Here is a 26,501-nt window from a genome sequence, read left to right on the forward strand (position 1 = left end):
TTCGTTGAACTTTTGTGAACTTTTTAACAGCGCCTTGAGCACCATTTCCATGGTGGATCTGGCGCTATACAAGACTCCGTATTGATTGATTGATTGATTGATTGATTGATTGAAAATGAAGCGATGACTTCCCCGGGTGCTCAAAATGCTACATTATCAAGCTGACGGCAATGTTAACGAAACCGCAACAAGAAGAGAGACATCCCTTCACCAGGACCTGCAACCCATTACACCACAGGTTAAAATAGTTCCTGTACTATCTATCTGTTATGTATCATAGCCCATTAAGGGTTAACCCTATTTACCACCATTTGGCTGGACCTCGAAATCTTAAAGCAATTAGAACTTGAAAATGAACTGAATGCCGATTCAAAACATGGGAGGCAGTTCACTGGAAAACCAAGGACAGACTCCCATGTTTCAAATCGGCAATCACTTCGTTCTGAATGGATAACCCTTAAAAAACCTAACGCTATGTCCCTGCAGTCACTTTCACGATTCAGCAGCCGCCACAACCCGGCACCTGAACTGCTAATCAAGGCTGCATTCCCGTTATAACCGCCAAGCGGCCCTCTATATTCATGACAAAGCAACTTCACATTTCCTTCTCTCAGAGATTGCTGTGACCAGGGTCTCATTCTCGTGGATTTTAATTCGTAGCGGATTACTATAAAGGTAGGAATTCTTCGAATATGAATTTGTAAAATTGTTGTCAATGTTCTCGCCATTGATTATCAGTACTTTATGCACTTCTGTAAGTAAATGACATTGATTTGAAACAAGTTTTCCATCTGCTCATAATGCTATGCATACTATAATATGTCTCTGAGGCCGTTTGCGGCATTTTCATTCCTAACCTGGACAAATCTTTAACTACGTTAACCAGTGTCTCGGTCTTCTAGCTAATTACAGTGTCTTGTGATGTCATCAATCACAAACCTTGGTAGAACAGGAAGTTATAGAAAATGAAACGTTTAAAGAAACTTTTCGAATCGTATTGTATAAAGTATACACAATAACGGACAGCCTCTTAAGATGACCTTATAAGGACTTCGGTGGCATGAAAGCCGCATGAGTTGTCAGTCGAAATTAACAATTGTACTTAATATACGTGATACAAAAATAAAAGTTTGATCTTGAGTAACACCCAAGATATCAATTTAACTTTTACCAAACTTGAGTGATGACTGTGCATGTATTTGGACTGTTACTAAACATGCCCGGGTGAAAAAACGCCGACCAATTTAAACGACCTTAGCGCAGTAACGAAATACCACAGGTTTATATCAAACCAAGGGGAAACCAAAGGTATTGATCGCAACTGCATGTGGTAGAAATATTCAACTCATATTTCGGGAGTGGTTCAAGATTAAATGTATTTATGGCCGGAGTGTTTAAGTAGGTGTATTATTTGTCCACAACGATTAGCGCTAAATAAATCAAATAAGATTTTTAGGGTTTAGCGATCTCATTGAAAAAATCAACTTATATTTCATGAGGTCATGTATTTCTCAATTCATGATTGGCACATTTTTTGACGGACACAAAAAATGATAACCTGCCGTGAACATTTCATCCCGATCGGTCAAGAAATAAACCGTACACAGCTGAAAATGAAAACATTCCAGAACCCAAAACGATACGGACAAAACATCCGTGGACGTTAAGTATTCGAAATGCTTGCTTTAGTTTAAAAGAGTGACGTGATTGCTATCCCGTCACTGGTTTGTCAACTCACACGTTAACCTAATTAAGAATTGGTACATTTCTAGCCCCTTCCCGCAACCCCCAAAAAAATCGAAAAAAAGTACACGCCGCCATCATAAAACCACTTTGATTCATTCAGAGGCATATTTTCACGCTATCGATCTGACAGCTGGTCTAATTTCACCTTGGTGTTTGAGTAGTCTGTCCCGGTGACGGTGACTCGAGATCAATTCGATATACTGTTGAAACATGTATATGTAAACATACACAACATTAAAATCATGGGCGAAACATTTATTCTTTGTCCTCAACGTATTTACTAAACGTGCCTTCGGAGCAGTGAGAGGGATCAGTGGCAAAGTGGTTATTGCGCCAGGCCTATAACCAGTAAGTCTTGGTTTTGACTCGCGAAATGATATGGTTGTGTCGTCGTTGTTTCCTAAGAAAGACACTTTCGGTGCCTATACAGCTAACAGAGACTGATATCATGGCAAAATACTCGATGTCCTCGTGAATAACGATAGCCTATCCTTTCTGTATTACAAAAGTAGTCCCATACATGTCGGAGGTCCACAAAAGGGTACCAGTAGGTCTAAGTAGGCCTTGGTCCCGCCTCTATTGTGACGTGTCATGCACAATCTGCAAAGCGCCGCTTCCCATTGACTAACAAAACATTAAAAATACCCGCTGGTGTGGCTTACAGCTCTTTAGCCAATGAATGTGCATACAATAACATTTAAATAACACTGTTCATGGAGTATAAATAGCCAATTATAATACATGCAATATATGGCACCCCAAGAGGCCTCTTCAAAATGGCACCCGATACCGGTATTCACGATGCCGGTCCTGACAGTGCTGAGTAGCTCAAGAGCCGCACATTTATTTCGCCTATCGCAATACAGGACCCTTCTGGTCTGTGTGTGTGTGTGTGTGTGGGGGGGGGGGGGTACTTTTTAACACTTCCGAATTCTGTAATGTTGAAGGGCCTTGCCAAGTCATGATTCATAGATCGAGTCTGATCATATCATATTTAATATCGTTGGTTATATCCGAGGGTGCTATTGCCTTGGGCAGCTAACGATTCCCTTCCGTTGCCTATTATTGGGATATTGGGTGTTGACATCACTTCTGTATCTGTGCATGACAGTTATACTGGTACCGAGGGATAACCTTTTATGTACTTGAGGTGTGCGGCCAATCAGGGTTTGACAGCGGAAAAGGAGTGGGCAGAGACACTCCGTACTTCATGGAAACATTAGTTGAAAACATTGGACAAGGAAGCTACTACGTTGTCGATGATGATGATGATGATGATGATTATGATGAGAATGATGATGATAAAAAAACATTGTTTTGTTGAATCCACCGAGACATCAAATCTGAGACAATTAAGTACAAGGCCTAAGGTGGTAATCAACCTTTCAGGTACTGACAAAACTGTTGCTCAAAGGGAACTGGAACCGCCGAGCGATTTATTCAACTTTTCGACTTTCACCACCCGAGAAAGTCAAACTTCCAACTTCCCATTCGAGTTCAGATTTGTAGCTCCGCCCCCAGTGCCCGAGCATGCGCAGTTCAATTTGTTATTATTGAGAATCATGTGAGAATCACGTGAGTCATGCGATCTTTCATTCATGAGTTTTCGTAGTAAATTCCATAGTAGTGACGTCATTCAATGATTGACAGCTAGGCGCCATGTTTCATTCTTGCCTCGTTCTGATCATCCGATACGCGGGAAATGAAAACGAGGTCATACGAACTGGCTTGGCGGTTTCAGTTCCCTTTAAGATAAGCCAATATTCGCAAAATCACTGGATGGGATGAACTTACTGGAATGCGATCAAGCTGATGCTCAGCTTAGATTTACCCGTTTACCATAGTCGCCGACATCTAACCATCAGACTTTGCCAGCAGCAAACCATAATTCGTTGTTTATTCCTCTGCTTTTGCAAGGTGTTTAACATTTCTCATATGTTACTTGAGTCTATTAAGTGTTACCTAAGCAATATTGCATCAATTAAGCCCACTAATCGGTTTAGATCGCAAAGCCCGTCTGATAAACCTTTCAACTCGTTTTTACATAAGCTAATTAAAAGTAGCTGATTGTGGGCTTTATACGTCAGACTGTTTGGCATCTGACCACCATATAAAATAATATTGTTTAAATATTTGCTATCTTAACTCTAAGGCTACTGTCTTAGATTTCTGAGGCATTCCATAAAGTTTTGCTTTCTTTCCAGTACACACGGCTGTCCCGTGGTAAAGAATGACATTTGTTCATTATCTTGTCGAATTTTCGTTGTCATCGGTCCAATATTGTAAGAGCATTGACCGGTGGTTCGAATTCGGTACTTGCGGACAACGTAATGTGTAATCCTGTTGTGTCCGCTTCGGAGTCTGAAGATGGTAACCCGCTCTAGTTCTGCCCTGGTTATTCAATGAGAGCTCCTCTAATCGGTCGTGCTCCAGGACGGTGGTTCTGCTCCCACGCCTTCTTATATAGTGTGCGTTGATGTTACATTTGCCTTCCTCGTGGAATGGGGTAACCACATTTAGAGAAAAAAATTGATATTTTGACAACAAAAGACCGTATTAAACAAATGATGATCTTCACTACTTGTATCAGTGAAAGTCAGTGGTCCTACACACAACAGATATCCACCCTTGCCCCTATGTTAATTTCGAGTACAAAAGTTTTATTGGACCGCTAACTATTATTATCGCCGCATTTTAGCGGTCAAGTTTCTCGATGCATTTGGACCTTTAAGAATCCCCACCCTTCCATTAGAATGTCGCGTAGCAAATTAACGCCAATTGACTCGCCTTCCAGAGCCTGTATCGAGAACACCACTCTTGGAAAAAAGCATACATTTCTTCTCGTGCAAAGATAGAATCTTCTCCTAAAACTCTGCTCGTTAGTGGAAAAAAAACATTGGAAAATTGATCGCATGGTGAATTGATGTATCCGTTTCAAAAAGAAACCCACCGGAACTGGCTGATAATGTGACACTGAAAGATAGGTGCAATGTTAGCGGAAATTAGCTTTTATTACATGCCTTCTGCAAGTCGAATGAATCGAGTAATCATCCCTGTCCATGTTATCTCTTTCTGTTAATGAGAAATGTGCGCTCTGTGTGACAGTTTGACCTTCGATTTGATAGGAAAAAATAGAAGACTGAATTCCGTGACATGAATTTTGAGTAATCTTGCACCGTTGCGTGTGTTTTTTTTAGAATAATCGACGAATAATCCTGTTTTCTTTCATTGAAATTGGCTTTTGCCCCCTATAATTTAGCTTTCACATACTGGTTAGGATTCCAGATGAAGAATGGAGATGCAAGAAAAAACATCGTTGCCGTTGGCAAGGAAGCATTTAGTATCTTTTGGTATTTTTTAATTTGTCTCCCCAAAACACCAGGGATCAACGGTAAACGAATTCAAGAAAAGATGGTTTTGCATTTTCCCCCAAAAACTGCCTGGCTTAATATCCGAGCACTATTTGTATGAGTGCTAAGTGCAAAGCACTGTATTGACATTGGATTCTTGCGAGCTCTCAGATACTCCATGCGTGAAGGGTTGCCAAGTAGAAGGAAAGGATTATTGCAGAGCACCCTCTGAACTCTGCATGCTCTTCCATCAGTAGTACGCAAGCATTAAGTACCCTTGCAGTGATGAGGACCCAATTGCTGTACTGAAGCGGCGGGAGAAGGAAGTCAATGCGACATGTGTCAAAATAAGCATACGACATTTTCTTTTCTGTCATGATAAGTATGAATGCACTATTGTCATATGTGTGGGCTATTTAGTGCTCGAAAAGAAGGGTTGTTACTGGGAAGTAGGCATTTGATTACCGAGCACTGTTTGAACCGTTATAACGGGAACATTGCTATCAAATCACCTTCAAGTAGCGTCCTCACTCAAATGGATGTCGAAGTGTGACATGTCAAAATCGCCTTGTTTTCTCTTTAAAAGGGGTTTAGTTCTGAACTCATTGCCCAAGAATCGGTTATTGTTTTTGTAAGGGCTCTTGCACGGGTTGCAGAGCGGAACGCAAAGCACGGCGAGCAGTGTGCACACACTGACAGTAATACCTTCGAGATCCGTTTCAATCGTAATCCGCATCACGATTGCCTTTGACAGTAATACGCCATCGAAGCATTTCAACCAGCAAGCTTATATAAATCCGGCCCTCGATTGCCTTCTTACACTGAACTAAAAAAAGAAGCATTTACTGGGTTGAATCTCTCTTGACTTCAGAACTGCGCCCGCTGATCGTGTGGTGTAACCTGAAGAAAATATGCTATTATTTACTTGATCTGCAGATGTGACGTTCACAGCACTATGGAAAGCGGCTTCGCTTACCAAGAGTGCATGATAGCAGTCTCTATCATTAAGGAGGATTATTACTAATGATTCCATGTTTTACTTTTCTTGGAGAAGAAGTTTGAAATAAATCTTCGTATAGAATTGCATGGCGCACATCAACAGATTCAGATAGAAAACTTCAATTTATAGTGCAGTACAAACTCTTTCATATCCGTTCGACAAAATTTGCAAACAATGGTTTCAAATTTTGAATAAGTTATGATTTATCCTGGCAGAAGGAAAACATTGGAACGTTTCAGACAAGCCTTTGTCAACAAACTGTCGAAGCCTCAAAATGCTTTGTTGTACACTCGAAGTCATTTCACGTGAATTTAAAGATTTCCCTTTATCCGCTCCTCAGAGATCAGAAATCCTTAGTTGTAATTTACTTGAAAAAGAATTGCTTCTAAAGGAATTCAACTGCTGCATTAGACAGAACAACATGTTATTTTCTAAACCTCAGGCTGTATTTAGACAAGTGAACAGCCTTCAATATAAAATTTGCTTGTCATTATTTTTTACTGTTCGCATCTCATAGTCAGAACGGTAAGATCTGTTTGACATGCTGCAGATGTTCATTAAATCATGCTCAAAGTAAACAACTGAGGTGAAATCAAGCAAATTTGCTGGCTACTGATGAAATATCTGGAAAAATGATTCGCATTTCCTCTGTGGTGATGTTCAGTAAAATATGCACTTCAGGCCATGTGAGGACAGTTTATTTCATCACTGGTTGTCCTGCGGGCGTTTATCTTCTCAATTCACTTCTTAGCTTTGAAATAACGATGGTGCACTTCCCTCTTCCGCTCACCTGTGCGAAAACTTGACAATTGCGAGTTACGATTTGATATTTTTATTGTCCACGTTGCTTCAAAGTTTCGAAGATTTGTGATAGAAAACTGCTGTGGCACATCAAAGAGGTTGGATTTCTCATTTTGAAGTGTGTTCAATATTTCCCGGTTAGGAGTAACCGGGAGTAATTGAGTAATTGAACTCCAAAGTTAATGCTTCTGTTGAATCGAGTAGCCTGAGAATTTGTGAATCCTTGAAACTTTGAAGACTAAGTTAAGATTTGTTGAAGAGGTTCATTAAACAGTTCAGTTGTACAACTCTTTGCTTTCAATTTTGAATTGAGATTGTCTTATTGGTTGTTTGCAACTTGGATGTGCCCGTGGGCGGATAAAATAACAATGTTATGACACAGCATCTGCTACGCGAAGCCTCCCTATTGTCTGTCATATTTGACTTCGTGTAGAAAACATAACAATATAATAACACAGAATCTACCACGCGAAGTCTCTCCATAGTCTGTCACACTTGACTTCGTGTTGTTAGAACCTGGGAAAGAAAAATGTGCAATTGTTTTTCAAGTTCCGTATATTTGCAGAAACTGGATTAAGTGGTTTCAGAGCGTAACAGTTTGTGGTGAATGAATGGGGGACCCAATATATACAATGATAGTTTTCTTCTTGAGTGTTTATTCAAGGCGAGCTATATGTTTTTTTTGTGATGCACATCAGTTGCGGAACTTCTTTTTGGTTGAGATGTCCCAAGGCAATCGTAGAGCGAAGTGCTTGTGTAAGCAAACTTGACTACTACTTCCACAGCGCCCAATGATTTGATCCGTTGAGCCTAATACCCGCGCTCATTAGAGGAATGTGAACATGGAATCGCTGTCCGCCACTTGTAAAATATTGCTGAAAAAACGCCATAAACACACGATTGGAATGTCTCCTTCTATGAATATAAAATAGTCTACAACAAGTTTCCGTATGCGGTTATCTATCTATAACCACCATCAGACAACCCTGTGTGTGAATCCGACATGTGCGGCACATATTACTGTCATCAGAGTAGTCTGAGATTGAGTGGATGCATCGAAATGTCGGATTGTCGACCGTATTCACAGATGTTAAATGTTGTCGATGTGTCTGAATCCACGGTCTCAAGGCAAACTCAATCTCTTTATTCGTACGAGATTTCCCTGTTTCCCAACTAGTCATGGTGATTACTTTAGCAGTTGTTCAGGCAGGCAGCAGGGGTAACCGCGTATTATGTAATCACCCGTCACCCCTTGCGAATACGACAACCAAAAACTAGTCATGCATGAGCGATATCGCGTACGAATACAATGATTTTTGGCTTTAATCAGACACCGTGGTCTAGCCTATTGTCATAGAATTTCCCTTATGTCACGTAGCTTATGTTAAACCATTCATCACGCGTAATCTAACATGTTCAATTGTGCAGTTTCATTTGTTGTCGAATGGGTTTTGTGTGGTGTATGTTGGATGGTAGCAGACGTGATTTGTATGTTGAGGTGTGAGGTGTTCTGAATGCTTTCCCTGTGTGTGTGTTGGTGCTCTGCTGTGGGTAGTTTGTGTTGGCTTGATTGCAGATCCCTGGCAAATGCTTCCAGGAGGGGTTTTGGTAAGGGTTGGCCATAGACCATTTTGGCACTGATGACCTTTTCAGGGGGAATTAGTCAGGAACTCTGTAATTGAGCCTTGTCATTTAGTATCATTGTAATTCATGAATTTTATATGTTACAGTTTCTGGTTGTGATATAATAAACATCAACTAACAATAAACACGAGTATTTTTTGTCTTTGATCGCACACCTGAATTCTGTTCAGGCGGGTCAATATGACGAGGCCTCCTATATCCAGTTCAGTCCTTCATGCATAGACGTCCCTGGAGTTATACTGTCCACATGCGTGGATGAACTCCCCTCAGGTTTTCCTGACAGGGAATCCTTCCCATCGAAGAGCTATCAAACTGGAGACACCGCTGTCTACCGTTTGCAAAATATTGATGACCAAATATTTCTTTCTAATACGAATCGCCACAAAACCGCCTGTCTCAGTTCCCGATTATCTCACAACGATCTGGAAGTCCTGTCTGTGAATCCGACTTGCGGCGTATATTACTCTAATCAGGACGTGGAAAGATGCGTCGAGACGTCAGATTGTACACAGATGTGGTTGAGTTGTACCAGATTGTTCACAACGGCATGAATGTGATAATCCTGGCCGGTGAATCCCAGACAGTAACTCATCCAGTGCACATCGTGCTCCGGAGTTCTGTAGAACTGTTTTTCATTGGTTGACTCTAACGAAACCGATCTTTATGCTTAAAAATATAACCAACAGAAAGTGTCAGAGAGCAATAATGTGTGACCAGTTTATGATATAATACAAAGCATTTATCATGTAGCAGCAAATATTGCCATTGCTTCGTCTCAAAAATCAAGTTAATTAAAATGTGCCCCCACGGATATTTTGAAAAATACACATTTTTGTGTGCGGTGAAAATGTACTGCGGTGAAAATGTACTGAACTATACCTGCTTCCCGAAATTTGTGGCTTGCATTGGAATTAACTTTTCCCCTTGTCCGTCATTAAAGGCATTCAAGTGGGTTGGTCAACCATGACTATCTCCTTTGTCCCTCCACCATAAGGCCTAGTTTCCCCTTATGACATCACTATTTCGGACACTCAGCGCCCCATTTCTGGAAAGGTGTATAGGCCTACTTCCTTTTCAAGAAACTACATTTGGCAAATGTAAACCTTTGATTGAAAAGGAGATGTAACAGTGGGTGATATGAATAAAGACTAGCAAATGCTTTTACTCCGGTTTTGTACAGGAAGGCCTAGTGTAAATGTACATGGAGATTTAGATAAAAGCATTTGCTAGTCTTTATTCATATCACCCATTGACTACTGGTGACACTGATGTTATCCTTGATGTTACTGAGTACTATTGGCATATAACTTCAGCTTGGCGGCTGTTCTCTGAGGATTATTGAAGCTGCCAGAACGCTTCATCCTGATCGATGGTTAACGATCTGTTTAACATTGCTCATAGAGGTATAGATGATGTTGACATTGATCGTAATATGATGACTGAATGATATTGACATGAATATAAGAAAATCGTATTGGGCCTTGTATACATAAAGTTCAATGTCACTTGTAACGAGTGCTATTTCAAAAACAAGTCATTTCCAAAGGGTGGGTTACAAGGGTTCACGATGACATTTTTCAGGTTGTGACTTTTATGTTTTTCTCATGTAGATTTCTTCATTGTTTGTCACAGACAATACAAGATGACGCAGATCGTAATCTTTGTTTGCTCCTTAAGAATGGGCCCCAGGAAGACAGGCGACTGTCCACAAGGATTATCTTCTTTCCGAAACGCAACAAAAACACACTAATCAAAAAGAGGAAGTCCCTGCCGGTCCAATCAAGGGCCAGGATCTGAACGAGAGAGCCGTAATAATGAGCTTATCATTTTTTCGATATCTTCCCTAAGGGCTGGCAACACACGTAGCAGGTCTTAAGGCGGTCCCAATTGGGGTTCTCGTTTCCTTGTGGTTTCGTTTTCTACGCCGTTCTTGCACGTACTAGGTTTTCTTTGTGGGCTGTCATTTGGCATTTGGGAAGATTAAAAGCGACATCATGGCTGAAATGTTATTGCTAATCCGGTTTTTTTTCATCATAATGGCGGAGGTGTTATGTTTTTTTGTTTTTTTTCATCATCCCGCAGACCATCCTTTACTTGGCATTGTTTGCTCGTCTGACTTGTTCACAGTGGGAATTTAGGCCTAAGTGCGAGCGGGCTTTGTTTAAAGACAAAAGACCGGGTATTGGGCTAGGCCGGAATCCTTGAAACTGAAAGGAAAGGGGCAAATTAACGTAATGTATGGATATAGAAAGGCTTTCTCCAATTACAAATAATTCTTTCAACCTGCAACTAGGCGTTGATTGACATATTCAAGGGGAAATAACGTAATTAACTTTGATGCAGTCTTGTTTGTATCGCATAATGGCATACGCCTTTGTACAGTAATTATTGATGATACGAAAGCTTTTAAAATGCTTCCAAAAGATGACATGCACGACGCATCAGCGGACAACGTCAGAAACACTCCTCCAAACAGCGAGTGCGCATGCCCAGATTGCCTGGCAACGGTATGAGAAACTGCATCCTGAATCTAATGTATATAGGCCCAAGAGAAGCTTCGTTTGTCAATGTTATCAAGATCAAAGCAAGATCATCGGTCTCTTTGAAATTTTGATACTATTGTCCTAACCTCTTTATGCCCTGACCAGTGAAACCTTTTCTCAATCGAGTGATGGGATAGAAAAGTTATTTGTGCTTGTGAATCAAACAGTCTGAATCTACTTTGGGATAGTAACATAAGTCTTCACAAACGCAGAGAGTGCACAAGTTTGATATCGGGATACCCTTGTTCGCGACCTTGGGTTATAAACGTAACACGAATGTTCTGACTGGTATCGTTTTCCTAAAATAATTTCCCCTGCCAGTTTAGGCCTGTGGACCACCCTAAAGGCTGGTTCGTGGGGGTCGATGTCATAAAGATTTGCCCTGATGACCCGTTGATAAGGCTGTAGAATAATCATGGGAATTTAGGCCGAAGTGGAGCGGGCTTTGATGAAAGACTCCGGACCGTGTATTATATGCGTATATATGTTTATTCGTACAAAACTAGTACAGATTGTTGTGCATAGTGCAGATTAACTTGTCTTTGAACCTTAAGTGCATTACAAAAACGTATCTTATGTATTATTAAATAGTGCAAAGGAAGTCTATAATTTGTCCTAACTCTTCCTTTGATAAGAGACAATGACCGGAATCCCTCACGTTAGCATGAGGTAGGCCTGAATTCTTTTAACAACGAGGGGCAAATGTACTGCTGTTAATTACTCATGTTGATTAAGGAATTGAACCCGAGGCGGAGGACCTTGGTTGAGTTACCAAGACACTCGAGGGTGGAGCTAAAATACAGTCCAAACCCGAGCCGACAGGCGAGGGTTTGGACGAAATTTTAGCTCCACCCGAGAGTGTCTTGGTAACTCAACCAAGGTCCGAAGCCGAGGGTTCAATTTCTATTCTAAAATACCTCAAACTTAAAAAGATAGGCCACGAAATAACTTGAATATGTGCGAATTTGGCAAATTCCATCCATCGCCTGCCCGGAGCGCCGGTAGCGCCGTTGTTTACATTATGTTACGGCAGCGCGGATAGGAAGTCCGGATCGGCTCGCTCAAGTGACGCTAAAATCCGCGCAAATGGGCTATTTGGAGCGTTTTTCTCAGCAAATATGTGTAGTGCTCATTAAAAAACTTAGGGTGGTTGATGCTTCCTTGGCTGATTTGTGTTTGAAGCAGTGTTTTGAGAGCCTCAAACTTCTGAAGTGAGCTGTGTGCATAGTTCCACATTTTAGTGCAACCCGAGGGAACTTTGGTAGAGCATCTTGGTTGCGTGTCCAAAACACTCCACTCTCAGATCGAGGCTTATGCATTTTCCATTTAAAAGTTGACTTTACGGTACCAAGGTATTTTAGAATTACACTCCAATCGTCTTTGAGGAATGGATTGAATTGAGTTTTTTGCACTAAGTGAAGGAAGCACAGTGACGTCAAACGCTAGTGAATGTAGATGTTTGGTACTTAGAGCAAACTAAACTGACATATAGACTACACTAAGAAGACAAATCGTTGTTAAGTAATTGACAGAAATAAACATTTATACGCAGCTAACACATATCTAAATATTTGTGCTAACCTGACCATGTTGATATGGGAGGAAACTTAGCTCTAAATATACTTTTGGGCGACAGCTGTATGTTTACAAGGATGCTATCACCATGTATCTTCATAACTTAGGCAACGAGCAACAGTTAGCTGTGACAAAAGAGAAAAATAAACAGGATTTAACACTAGCTCGGTTGGATTCAACTCTTCCTAGGGATAAACACTTTGGTAAAACTAAGGAAGCCGCCACAACGGTCACTCGTCGCACATTTTGTAGGAAGAAGTTTGAAATCAGGTGAAAACTAAGAAGAAGAAAAATGTAACCTTTACTTGACTAAGGTAACCTCGGGGTTACTAAAACTGTATTTCGTACTTTTAGGTAGTTATCAAGGAATGTGAACGACGCCGTTTCCTTTCGATCTGTTTCCTTTCGATGATTTCATTGCGGGTTCATCAGCTGCCTACCACATTTGATATCATATCAAGAACTATGCTTTCACTCAAACATGGCATAGCTCAAAGCTATATTTGTTTCAAAGAGGTATGAACCCTATTTTTAGATCAACCTGCCTATTCACAAAAACGTTTCACCAAATAATGCAGTAGAAAGTTTCTCAACTAGTGGGTAGAGATACCGTCATGTAAAAGCCTTGAAACACTATATCTCTTTTTGCAAAGGACTGAAAATGCATTGTTCCTGTCAATGAACTACTCGTAAAAGATACAGAAAGAAACAGTTTCTACTCAAGAAACTTTCTTGTAAGCGCGGCGTAGGTTGCACAGTTCACCTATTACACAATTAAGGTGTTGTTCAACTCCAAGCTTGAATAACCTTTGATAACCTAAAATTTTCCGATTTCTAAACTTCTCAGTTAAAAGTAAGCTTATTTGCAGTGATGGTAGGCGTAGGTTTCAATCCAAGTGTTGACGTCCTCTAACTTCAAGTTTAAAATTACTGGTAAAAAGTATTACAAGTGAAATGAAAAGAGGTAATTATTACCCATGAAGCACCAGCCATTAAATTTAAATTTACAATTTAATGACTGAAGGTGCCCAGGATTAAATTTTCTTTTGTGAAGGCTTGCAGTTCGTTGCTAGCATTAACACTGAATCACGTTAGCATGGTTAAATATTCCCCTATCCCCATCCCCTGTGGCATGGCGAATGAAAACTTGTCATTTCGAGAGGGCACTTTGTCCGGATTATGCTGGCATTAAAAAGCGAAGTCATTGGTCTAAAGATCACCCATCCTGGCACCAGTTGTTTTCAATATACTCCGCCTCTCCATATTTTCTTTTGTATACGACGTAGGAGTATCAAAAACCTGAGTCTCAGGATGATCATCACCTGGTATGGAAGTCACTTGATTCAAAATACATGAACTATGAAATTTTATGATATAATGAATGAGGAGATGGTTCTTTAGTAATCTGAACGGAGATTTGGTTGTTTCTGCCAAGATGAAATGATTGTTGGAAGGTTAACCATCAGTGGTAACCCCAATCCTTCATGTATTTTTTAAAATTTGTAGCTGCTAGTTTGAACTTTATAAATCAGCTTCAAATTGTCCTCTTATAACCTTTGACTTTAGAAGATTGAAGATTGCATTTCTTTGAAAAACCCCAGTCCTGGATCTGTGTTCATCCTCTGTGCCAACGAGGTAATTTAGTAATGACAAAGGTGAAGATACCGCAGCGTTGTTGTCACATCAAGTAGCATCATTTTCCTGACTCATTCTTTGAAGTGACGTGGAATGGAAAATACAACCTCGTGTGATCCGAAGCACGCACAGCGATAGTTGGTGTGTTACATCGAGTTGAGGGAACCCGTGTCTATGGCAGGAGATGTTAATTGCCTTTTGTGAATGTGAAATGTATTTCCGTTGGAGAGATATTGAGTTTCTTTGCCACAATACGTGTATTTGTATCATTATCAATCACTACTAAAGATAAATGAGAAAAAACCGCTACACCTTTTCAGTGACTAGTAGCCATCACTCTTAAAGAAACAATACCGGTAAGCCATTTGTTGCTTTGACTTCATCAACTTTTACTACACAAGAGTCATTACTCATGTTAATTGCTACGAGGGGCTGTATGATTACATGTAAATTGATACAGCACTAGGCACGACCGGGATATATGACAATTAATCACAAAACATGATTGAACAGTCAAGAAATGTTCTTTACGTTCATAATGTCTGGAGGGGTTGGTCAACCTTGAGAAGAATGTTATAAGCTTGGTAAAGTGGAGGCGGAGGATGGGCAAATTACATCTGTGGTTTCAGTGATCAAGTATTACATGTATTTGCAATGTGCCTACCGACTTCCATGAAAGCTGTTTCGCGGGGGCCTATGGTGTCAAGATTTTCCCAGATTACCCTTTGATAAGACAGTGGAACGATGAAAATTTTGGTCGAGGTGAGAGCGGGCTTTGTTTAAAGACAATAAACCGTATTTTGGGCTAGGCAGGAGCCAGGTCGACAAAATCAAAGTCTATTGGCAAACTAGTTTACATGAAAATCAACTTGAAAGTTAATGGTCTATCGTTAGCCTTCTGTAAACGAAACTGGCCCTAAAGTCTGTCAAAACTTTAACCAGAGTTTCTGAGTCATGATCCCACGAAATCCTATTCTAAATTGGCTTCCCGGCTCCCGGCCCCCAGTTTCCTATTCTCATTAAACCTTAATGAAATGATTCAGTCAAAAGGTCCGATTTCCATCTATTCGCAGGTCATAACAATTTGTTTACAGCTAGCCTAATGTTCCGAGCGCGGAAAGCATCGTGCTGACATGTAAATTGCACTTCTATTTAGGCGATACATATCGGAAAGGATACTGCACAAGAATACTAATGATGGTAATTCAATAAAATGTTTAGGTGAAGGAATTCTCTCAGAAAGTAAGGCGTTATAACGGCCTTAAACCTTGCGGATTGATGAGACGGCATCATACTTTCCTAACATGTTTATTAGATTATCTTTGATCGCTATGATCAAAATATTCTGAGCGGTTGATTTTTACGGATATCCCGGCGAATAACATATTAATTTACGAAACTGATAAAAATCAATAACATTTATTTTGTAATTGAAAAAACTAGACATTCTGTTGTCAACCAGAAATCAAATCACATTAATTTCTTTAGAAATTTTCCCGAATCGCAAACATTTCATATGAACGCGCCAATTTGTCGTCTTCATCAGGATTTCAGAAATCTCTTAAATACTCGAGATACTCTGAAAATGACATCTTTCACAAATTCCCTACCATGCATGTCTGAGTGAACTTTCAAAGAGTCTTTTCATGAGATCTCCTGCAGTGGAGAGCAAACACAAGTTATTTGTACCAGTAATTTACGTGAGTGATATTGTTAAGTCATTAAATCAGCCCAACTGGCCTATCTTTGGCACTTTTAATTCTCTTGATCCTGATATAGCCATGTCAACTTAAAACTAACATCCTTAAACGAATGGATGGATCAAAGTCATAAGCAACTTTTCTAAGAGTCATGCTAAGACCATTCGCTCCAGTGAAGCGCATATCGCTATACTGATATTGGCCCATTACTGTCTTGCGCTCAGCCGGCCAGCTATTTTGGCTGATTAAGCAAAATGGCGCATGTTGCTTGATTGCATTAAGATCAATACGCTGTACGAACGTTACGGTTACAAATCATTTGAACTTTTTCCTAATGAGTCGATATTTTTCTTTTTGGCACAATTGCTCCGGAATTTTGACTTTCAAATACTGCTGTAAAAGAAGACAGGCATGTATTGAAGCGCGGAAAGAAAGGTCATTCCCAAAGACAGAAAAACCCTCTTGTATACATGCTTCCCAAAATTGGTGGCTTGCACTGGAAATAACTTTTTCCCCCTTGTCTGTCATTAAAGGCATTCAAGTGTGTTGGTCAACCATGACCATCTCCTTTGTCCCTCCACCATGAGGCCTAGTTTCCCCTTATGACATCACTATTTCGGACACTCAGCGCCCAATTTCTGGAAAGGTGCATAATGCAAAAGATCAGGTTCTTCACATATTTGGCTTGCCACTGTTTTACATGAAGCTGCTCAAGCTGTTTTTCATGTAGCAGCTGAAAACGCCTTTGTAGAGCGATTCGTCTGGACTCATAAAGTAGACACATTGGAGTGTTTGTCCGCGAGATTTTCCATCAAGCTTCACAATTGGCCCGTTAGGATTATCGGCACGTGCGGCGCATTGCTGAATACAAAACACAGCCTTGGCGCAAACCTCTACTTTGTTTTTTTTTTCTCAAGAGGTCGTGCCTTGCATAAGAAGACCCTGATTGTGGTAAGGTTGACATAGCAGAACATGGCACTGAAATGCATTTGTATTCGCCGTCATGAAATAGTAGTCCCAACGTGGATTACAAATGCTACGTTTAAGTGGAGAAACAATTCAGCCAATGGATTGCTTTAACACACTGCGCTGACCATCGTAGAAGTTTGAAACTCTTAAGAGGTTATTCACTTTCACATCTTGTTCGTACAGTAAGGTATCGTGCGTTTGCAACTTCGTCATCATTTGCCCTTGCTGGGACCCTTGTGAAAGCTGTTACGTGGGGGTCGGTGTTTTCAATATTTTCCCTGATAACCTATAGACAAGATAGTAAAACAATGGTAATTTAGGTCTAGGTGCGAGCGAGCTATGTTTAAGGAGGCATTTGGCTTGGGATTCTTTTAACAGCACGGTCAGAGACAAATAACGTAGTGTTCTATAACGTCGTGTTACGGCAGAATGGCCGTAATACATCGGCCACAACTGATGGAGCGCAAGGCACAAGCTCCACCGACGGATCAAATCACTCTGCTTCAAGATTTTCGATATAAAAGAGGCCCCTAGGAATAGTTTAAGTCAATCACAAGATATTCATTAAAGAAAGATGGAGCAATTTGTTTCTCCTTTAGTAGATATTAAACCATTAAATCCTGATCACCAGAAACTTACTGTAGAATGATAAATAGGCTCGAATCGAGACAACACCAGCCGTACTGAGTAACAAAAACGTAACAGTGGAAGGCTATTTCTTTACACTGCTTCTGTTGGTGTTTTCGGCTTGACAAATCGTCTTCGGGGAATGCTTAATAAGCCCCTTCTCGCCTGGCAATCACTAAATAACGATGTAGTTTGTTTCTTAGTGTCGCTATACCACAACATCTTACTCTGTGATCCTTTAATGTCTTGGTGGATCATGGCAATGATGAATGAACTGGGCAGGATTGGGATACGTCCAAAGCGCGTTGATCGAGCAAGAGAAATATATAACAGCACCGAAAAGCTGATTCATCACGCGTCGCCTCTTCTGTTGGTTTTCCTATTTGGAAAATAGGCTTCGGGGAATATTTCAAGCCACTCAAAGGACAATCAATGAATAAAGATGAAGCGGTTAGTTTCCCGCTGTTGCTCAACCACAGAATCAATAGTTGTCGCGTTTTTCTTCCTCTGTTTGAATCCTAACGATTAAATCTCTGTGAGGGCGCGTGTCTAATCATCTGTTTGACAATGCGAGGCAGATTCAGCGGATGATTATATTCATAAGTTGACGGGATTAATGCGAAAATCAGTGATGATTACTATAGTAAACATGGAAAATGCATTGATGCAGGTTTCTGTCAATGAGTCGTTCGGTGAATGTACTCAATTTAATGACGACACCCATTCTGAAACCAGTGCAGCAGTCAACCGACATATGTTTACAAAGTACGCGACCGAACTACATCTTGAAGACAGAAATACTTACAGAAAGATTTCACTGACATTTGTTGTCAAGAAGAGCAGCACTATATGCTGCAAGTCATTGGTCCCCGGTAGACCTACCCTGGGAACAGACGATTGACAGATACAGCCACTCATTGTCCTTCTGTAGAATGTTCCGGTTTGGAAAGATATACGCGTAGGCCTGGTCTTTTGTATCAAGCTTTAAATTCTGCCGGAAACGTACCCGTTTTGTTTGTCGGTTATTGGAATTGTGCCGAGCTACCAAGATGAGCAAGGATTGGCTTCGGCGCGGATGCTGTCCTCTTTGTAGCGATAGTCGACGCTGTGCAATACCCTCGGGCCACTGGCTATCTTATCCAGAAAGTACTGTTTAGCTAGTACTGAAAGACTAGGCTAGCGTCTCTAGTAAATCTTTAACGATGTTTGAATAACGGCCACCTTGGTATTAACTGATCGAGATCCCGTCAGCCAGTTTCTGGCAGTCTAGGCAACGGCGGGCTTATTGCCAGCAAGGACATTGTAGAAATTTCTATTGGTTACAGAAAGTGCTATGAAAACTTGAGGCGAGATAAACTCTAACTATATATTCCATCCCTTAAGACATATAACGGTTAAAGTTGGCCTTGGATTTTGTGTCATTGCCAGCAGTCATTTGATGGGTATTTCGTTTCTCTAAGAATCGTATACATTTTATATCAGATGGCCAATAGCCTGCAACAATCTCCGCAGGGTGACAGGCATCCTGTTGGATTCTGAAGAGATTAGTTTCCTCTTGTGAATTAAAACAGACCAAGAAATGAAAATGATTTCAATAGCAATATGATTTTAATCGGCCCATCATTCCCACTGTTTTTTACCTCAATCTAGGAATGCAACCTTTCGGTCCTTTTCATCGACCAACCACAGGTGCCCAGTTACTTCTAAATTCATTATTCTTTACCATCTTCTGCATTTATATGTCTAGGCTCTCATGTAATCTGGAGGCCAAACTCCAAGCAGTTACAAAGGCGATGACCCAAATTAGGAATTCAACACCCTTGATACAATGAATGAAAAGAATTTGCTTGTTGGTTGCAGGTACTATGAAGGAAGCTACAATCAAAGCTATCTCCAACTCTCAGCAACCCATATTAAGAATTAAATTCCCTTACAAAAAATATATGTTGTGATGGAAGGAAATGTCATTGAATAGATTAAAAGATCACGAGAAACGTATCTGTATGTACCTAAAACTTTACTTCCATAGAACCATTAAGAGCCGTATCAGGTTTCCACTAGGGCCCTCGTCTCTAAATGACTTTCCTGCTGGCGACTGTCACCTGAGACAGTTATCTCGTAGTTTAAACTTCCATGTACTTTATATCAACTCCTCAAGTCAATACCTATACTGGTTATACTGTCCAGGTCATCGTTGGCTCCATATGGCATGATTTCACGATCCACTAATCACCAATTAAAAGCAGTTACTAAACTAAAACCTCTTTAGACTAAACTTCGAGGGTAAAACTAAAATGCTACTCCATTAAGTGATCTGTTGGGAACGCTCGCAACATTACTTAGTCTCTAGATCTGATTAGGAGGGTTCCATTAATGGGGCATGACTTTCCAGAAGGAGGGCACTCCGCCAATTGTTTTTGTAAGTGGGTGTAATTTAAAAGTGGTCATCGCCAAAATTTGGCAAACTCCAAGCGTTTAGATGCTTATTCTGAAGAAATGCAACATTCTAACACGAAAGACACGTATGGTATACCCTCTTAATATCGACTCTATCTGATAGTGGTAGCTCTTGATCAATGAGTAAGGATAGTTTTTATCTATGCTGGCATGAATGGAACAGAGGGGGACTTGGAAACGAATCGATGATCAGCTTTATGACGGTGCGAGTGCTATTCGAACATCGAAGTCAGAACTACTGTACCAGTTTGACAGCTCTGTCGCTAAGCCTTATCAGAACCGGCATCAACAACCCCTGGTGACTACTGACCAGCCATGCCTTCCCTGTGGATACCTTCAAAATTTCCCTTAACTAATGTGTTTACTATAATAACACGCCCTGCTGGAGGTATATTAGCCGGTGATCCTTTGAGACATTGATATATATTGATTGTCAATCCGTTGAGGATTGAGTAGTTCCCTTATTATAGCTAGGACAATTAAGTGTTCATCTCACTGGAACCTCAACAGGACATACTCATTTTTATATCGCTTTCGCTGCTGTGCTACTCGGCTGTTAATTGCAGGTCATGTTATAGCTGAAGACGGATTGTCGCAACCTTGTCAGCTCCATGATTGTGACAATGCATATTTCGATCTTGGCAAGGAGAGTTAGCCTGTAATGAACTTTGCATTTCATACTAACGATAGTAGGAGGTAATTTCCGACTTCTTAACGGTTTCTCTAACTTTTTCCAGATTTATCCATCTAAAGTCCGACATTGTCCGACTTTTCCTGGTCGGAGTTCTAGAAAATCTGTAAAAAATACTAGGGCTTCCCAAAAAAGGGCATTAACAATGATTAAGGATCAAAGGCCTTTGTTGAATGGGGTTAATGAGCGAGGACTGGCCGTCATTGAGGACAATGTTAAACTGGCATGCCGAGGACCTTGTCCATGCCACACTTCCTAGGGCCTGCCCGGACCCCAACTATCTCGGAGGTTTATATGGCTGTAATGATATACCTTGCTGCAGATTGCTGTTTCGACCGCAATTTAGGACAATGAGGGCAGAGAAGGCACAACCTTCTGCAGCCTTATCACTAGTATCAGAACTAGTCCAACAACTCCAGTGACAACTGATTAGCTTTCCGACGGACACCTTTCCCCAGTCTCCGATGAGGCATCACTATATTGATTGTCAGCCAGCTAGGGATTGAGCAGTGCCCCAAGGGCATCACGAGGGCGGCGTCCATGTCTCACTGGTACCCCAACTAGACACCTACTCAGTTCGAGATTAATTTGCCTGTTGTGCTATCATGCTCGGCTGCGTACAGCTGGTCAGATTGCTGTTGATGGCAGATAGGTAGGACAACCTCTCGAATCCCAATCCCCCTCCCGCAGGACTCTCGATCACCTGTAAACTACTCGTTTTGATACCAATTTGGCTGTTGCAATATGATGCTTGGTTGATAGCTGGTTTCTGTTGAGAATGGACAGGTCACAACTTTGTGCAACCCCTGATTGTGACCAGGTACTCTCGACTAGGAAACCTAACCTGTGATAATCAAGCGTTATGCAGATGGTACCATTGCCCTCACGTACAGTGGTCATCAAATCGTTGACTGAGATAATGTGAGGTGTCGCAGGGATAAACGTCACCCTATGGGCGACTTGATATGAATGATTTATGTGATTGGCACCTACAAGGCTGCAAATAGTGCAAACATGATCTGATCGATGTGAAAGGCCGCACATGAATATTGTGCGAAAAAACTGATCGGAATACAGAATAGTGACTTGAGAAGATTGCGATCGGAAATGTCACGAGTTGGGTTGGTTTCGTGTGAGGGATCGCCATATGAATATTCATTTCTGTACTAGGAAATGTCTTCTTGTCATGAATGCTTTATCAGCAATGCATCAACTCGACTGGATAAACCTGAGAGATTGCTGGGTGGGGAAAAAGCTGATCAAAATACGGGTTATAAAATCAGATTGAGTAAGAAATGCCGTGCCAGGCTTAACGTGGCGTCGTTTTTCTACCAGGGTTGTAATGATAAATGCATAGCAAGCCAGACTGCATATTACAGCAGCAGGTTATTGCACATGGAAAAACCCGATTACCTGGTCGTACTAAATATTTCAATTTGGGAAAATTAAGACCATATGTCACATGTTTGGGTTAGAGACTGCCAGGTGAGAGAGTAAATCTGATCGCAATGCAGAATACCTCCATGATGATATGATCAAAAGTGTCATATCTAGGTGAGATGTCGTTATAAGGGGCAACACTACTTCAATATTCAAATAACGACATATAGTAGGGGTGAAATAAAGTAAACATGTACTCATTAGTATTCTGTTAGAAGTTGGAACATTAGCTGAAGGTCATATGGCAGTTTCGAAGCAATGACATAACCTCTTGGGAGAAATGCCAATGAGTGGGGGATTCTGGGGTGAATACACACAAGGCCGTCATCAAGATTCACTGAGAAATTAGAATGTTAGCATCAGCGGCCAAACTCCACTTTGACCGAATGAACAAGTTTGATACGTTGATCTCGATTTTTGTAAAACTATCTTGCACAGTATCTCCTTCATTGGCCAGTTAGCATCCTTGTGAATATAAGCACAAACAAGCAAAATTACTTTCCGACTGTCAAAAACGTTAGGATTTTTTCATTTTGACGAATACATCTGTGGGATGCATAATATTTGTGTTGGCCTAACGGCTTTTTCAAAAGCTCAAAAAGCGTTATTGCGAAGAGTGCATTGTCGTAGGAGCGTGCCTTTGAAGCGTGTTCTGTTAGTTTTTGCATATATTTTAGTATTCATAGTAGGTAGTGCTCTATCTCTGGCGGTAAATAGCGACAATGCCAGTACCGTTATTCCTTAATGGAACTGGTTGATCGAGTGCAGCAGTGCACCTAACGATAATTGTCTCTTAGCAGGGTTGTGTCTTGAATAATGAAATGCACAGACGTTTATTGGCAAATTCTGTTCCCTCTCCTCAGAAAAACTGCTTTGTTCAACATTTTCTGTTCAAATCATTTAGACCTCATGCAAAGAAGTAAGCTAGCTTGCAGAGGATGATGAGCTAGCTAGCGGAGAGGATGATGAGCTAACTAGCAAGGGATGAGACACAATTTTAAGGTTCTTTCTTAACTTTTCCCGAGCCAAGTTGGTTTTCCCACTCAAAAGAGATTGCTATCTCCGCGAACACTGAGACTATCTAAAGGGAAAGAATACGTTGATTCCGGGGATGAGCCACGTCTTACGGTCAATAACATTAAGTAGATATATGGGCATCTAGGATTACAAGAAAGCATTTGCCTCGATTTCTTGACTCCTACATTCGGTTAGCTACCATTAAATAGTTACTTCAGAAACGTAAATAATGGCCCACTCTAAGACTTATGTTAGCAATTTGGGAATTGGCGAATGGGTCCGAGCCAAAAGTGTTGCTGATCGTGGAAGCGGATAAGAGAGGTTTCCCTGTACGATATAGCTTCCTTCGAGTAGCTACGGTAAAACCAGCAGTTACATGACTAGTATAACCATGTCATACACGACAAAAATGATCAGGGCAGTATTTCTTCTTAAGGATATATTGAGCATAAACTTACGTGACTTGTTTCATGAGCACCAATAGCCATAGCGTTCTTTGCTGTCAGGGGATTCAGTTTTCAAGGTCGAAACACAACGTAAGTTGTGTGTGAAGTATCATAGTAATTTGGTTCAGGGCTGCCCAACTGACATTTATCAAGATTTTCAATTGTTTGAAAGTGTGCTGTTACATGTATACATACCAGTCCCAAGTGCATTTGTCAATGCCTAGGTTGTAGATAGTATGAAACGTGGATTCATATGCATGCAAAATGCGTCTTTATAATTTGACATATATCTTCTTCATGAAAGACTAGGTGTCTGCCCTAAAAAGTGAATGCGTTAACTTGATTCAGACTGGCCTTGTATAGACAATCTGCGGCCTTTGATATCATGCCGATAGAAACTGCTCCCCTTAACAATGAGCGGATTAGCTCAGATAAATGGGAAGCATGGCATGAATCCCTTGGCCGAGACCAGAAAATATACTCCCAGTGACAGGCGGATATTGGCTGCCGTACTTGCATTGACCCCGCAATAACCTTTTGATGTGTCGATCCGCGATGAATACTAGCCGTTGCTTTTGACTTCCAAATCTCCATAAGTCGGATAATGTCGGACTTTGGTCGGATAAATCAGGCAAAAGTTAGAGAAATCGTTAAGAGGTCGTAAAACGCCTCTTATGTTTCGCATCAAATGATGATCATGATGAAGTCTGCTCAGTCAGAAATTGACATCCTTTTTAGCAGCCTGTCTATGACTTATTGAGTAAAGCGAGACGGATAGCATTTATAACAAATCGTCTCGTTACAAGTTTCCATTGCAAAACAAATATTGATGAAAAAATCAAATTAAAAAAAACTGCTTTTAACCTATCAAGTACACAAGTACTCAGTTTTATTCACGAACATTGTGCTTACGGGCTTTGTCATCATCGACAATATCTTCTGTAACAATGCCATTTCGTATACTTATGTTTTTAACAATACTACACATCTCATGGAAACTAAAATAGCCTTGGGATCAGAAGAAAAAGACAATACGCCAAAGCCATATCTCATGGAAACTACAACAGCCTTCGGACTAGAAAATAAATGCTACGAAGGTCGTCTTACCAATTAAAAGCTCTTGATAGTGTGGCATATTGGCGAAGTTGAATGAATGAAATCAGATAATATGATTTGATTTGATTTGATTTGATATGATATGATATAGAAAATAATAGTACGATGAAACAGACAAATTATACCGGTACAGATACAGGTAACATTCGGGAAGACCGAAATTGGAATAAAAAACAAATTGTTCAAGGCTATGGGTAACCTTCTACATTCCTGATAATATCCGATAACATCTTCGGATGTACTTTTTTCCCAGTGCAACGCACTCTGCGCTCTTGGCGAGGTAGAATTAGTTGGCTGTATCAAAAACGTATACGAAAAAAAATATACATGAAAGGGCTTGTGGCGGTGGAAATCTTTTGGTGAAAATAATGTGATTGGTGAAAAAAGTCAACACATATACACCTCTGTTGAAAAAAGGTCGTCGAAACCTATATTGGTTAGGGGTTAGACGGCAAAAGCATGTTCGCTCTTGATCAAGCGAGGTCGCATTTCACTTGGTTGAAAAAAAGCCAGCAGCAATTGGCGGTGTTTCCCTGTTGCGAAAATAATAGGACTTTGCATTTGGGGGGAAATGTGGTATAAAATGCCAACACCTTGTGAAAATACCAAGAAGAGGAAGCGGGAGGAAAGGAAAGGAAAGCAAAAGGGACGAAGAAACTACAGGGAACGAAAAATTAATTTTACAAAAAGGCGGCATCACAATTATGTTTCCAGACACTCTCACCATTAGCCACGTTAGCCACCTGCACAAGCCAGCAGTGGTAAAGAAGAAACGCACAGGAGATTGAAGACATTACTTCAGATGACTGCACACCCACAAGTGATCAGGTCGTTAATTTGTTGCGGATTCGGATATCAGCTTATGTTGTGATCACTCTGGCGGGTTGATGAGCACGGTGCTGGCTGGTTGTACAGGCGCTGGCTTGCTGACGAGAGCAGCGGTGCGGCGCATGGCGGGGGCAGCGAAGCGGCGTCGCTTGGTTTACTCTAGCGGGCTATCATTATTTTGGCGGGGCAGCGAAGCGGCGTGAAGGTCCATTGACGAACTCATTGATTTTCATTAGCAGTATTGGTGATGGTGTTATTGCCAAATGTTCATCTCGAACCGATCTTGCTAACAATATTAAGACGGCCATTCTAGTACTAGTAACAATAAGGGTTGTGGCACAATATTAGTAACTCAACAATATGTTACGAAAGAAACCAGCTATATTCACATGGACAGTTTATTTTCTCAAGTCAACCCAAACGACATCAGCAACTAGAGTCGCAATCATTTCGCAACACGTATAAGCTATTGACATGTCGGTCCACAAGACACCCGGAATCCGTGATGTTAATTGCAACCCCCTAATTAGATTGTGTAGTCATTATTCTGCCATTGATGTTGTAGAGCTTCATACTATGAAGTAGCCTGTCAATAAGGGTCTTCAGCATACAGCCTGTCGGTATTCATAATGACTCCTGGGGCGGAGAGAAGCCAGAGCTTGTCCCTTCGGGAACTTGCTGTGTTCCCCGGTTTTGCCTCGACATTGGTGTCTGCGGGCCATAATAATATTGTTGTCGCATGTCCTGGTGGGAACAGTCATGTAGGATGTGGACAGCTGTCTCGCATTGGCATGCTATTATGCATTATACTCCACTTCGTCTACCTTCCCTCGCACAGGCACGTGAAGATCAAGCGCAAGAGCCCCACTGACAACGTATCAAATTGATGAGTGTTGTTAGGAGGGCTGGCTTTTGA

General features: G+C 40.9%; 1 protein-coding gene across 1 annotated transcript in view; it reads left to right on the forward strand.

Annotated features, from left to right (window-relative positions):
- Positions 1 to 620: 620 nt before the first annotated feature.
- LOC135502858 (FMRFamide receptor-like) overlaps positions 621 to 26,501 on the forward strand; it is a 113,898-nt gene continuing 88,017 nt past the window's right edge. Inside the window, exon 1 of the mRNA XM_064796001.1 lies at positions 621 to 675. The gene's annotated coding sequence lies outside the window, so the exon portion shown is untranslated. The remainder of the gene's footprint in view (positions 676 to 26,501) is intronic.

This window comes from Lineus longissimus, chromosome 19 (assembly GCF_910592395.1).
Source record: "Lineus longissimus chromosome 19, tnLinLong1.2, whole genome shotgun sequence".
NCBI lineage: Eukaryota > Metazoa > Nemertea > Pilidiophora > Heteronemertea > Lineidae > Lineus > Lineus longissimus.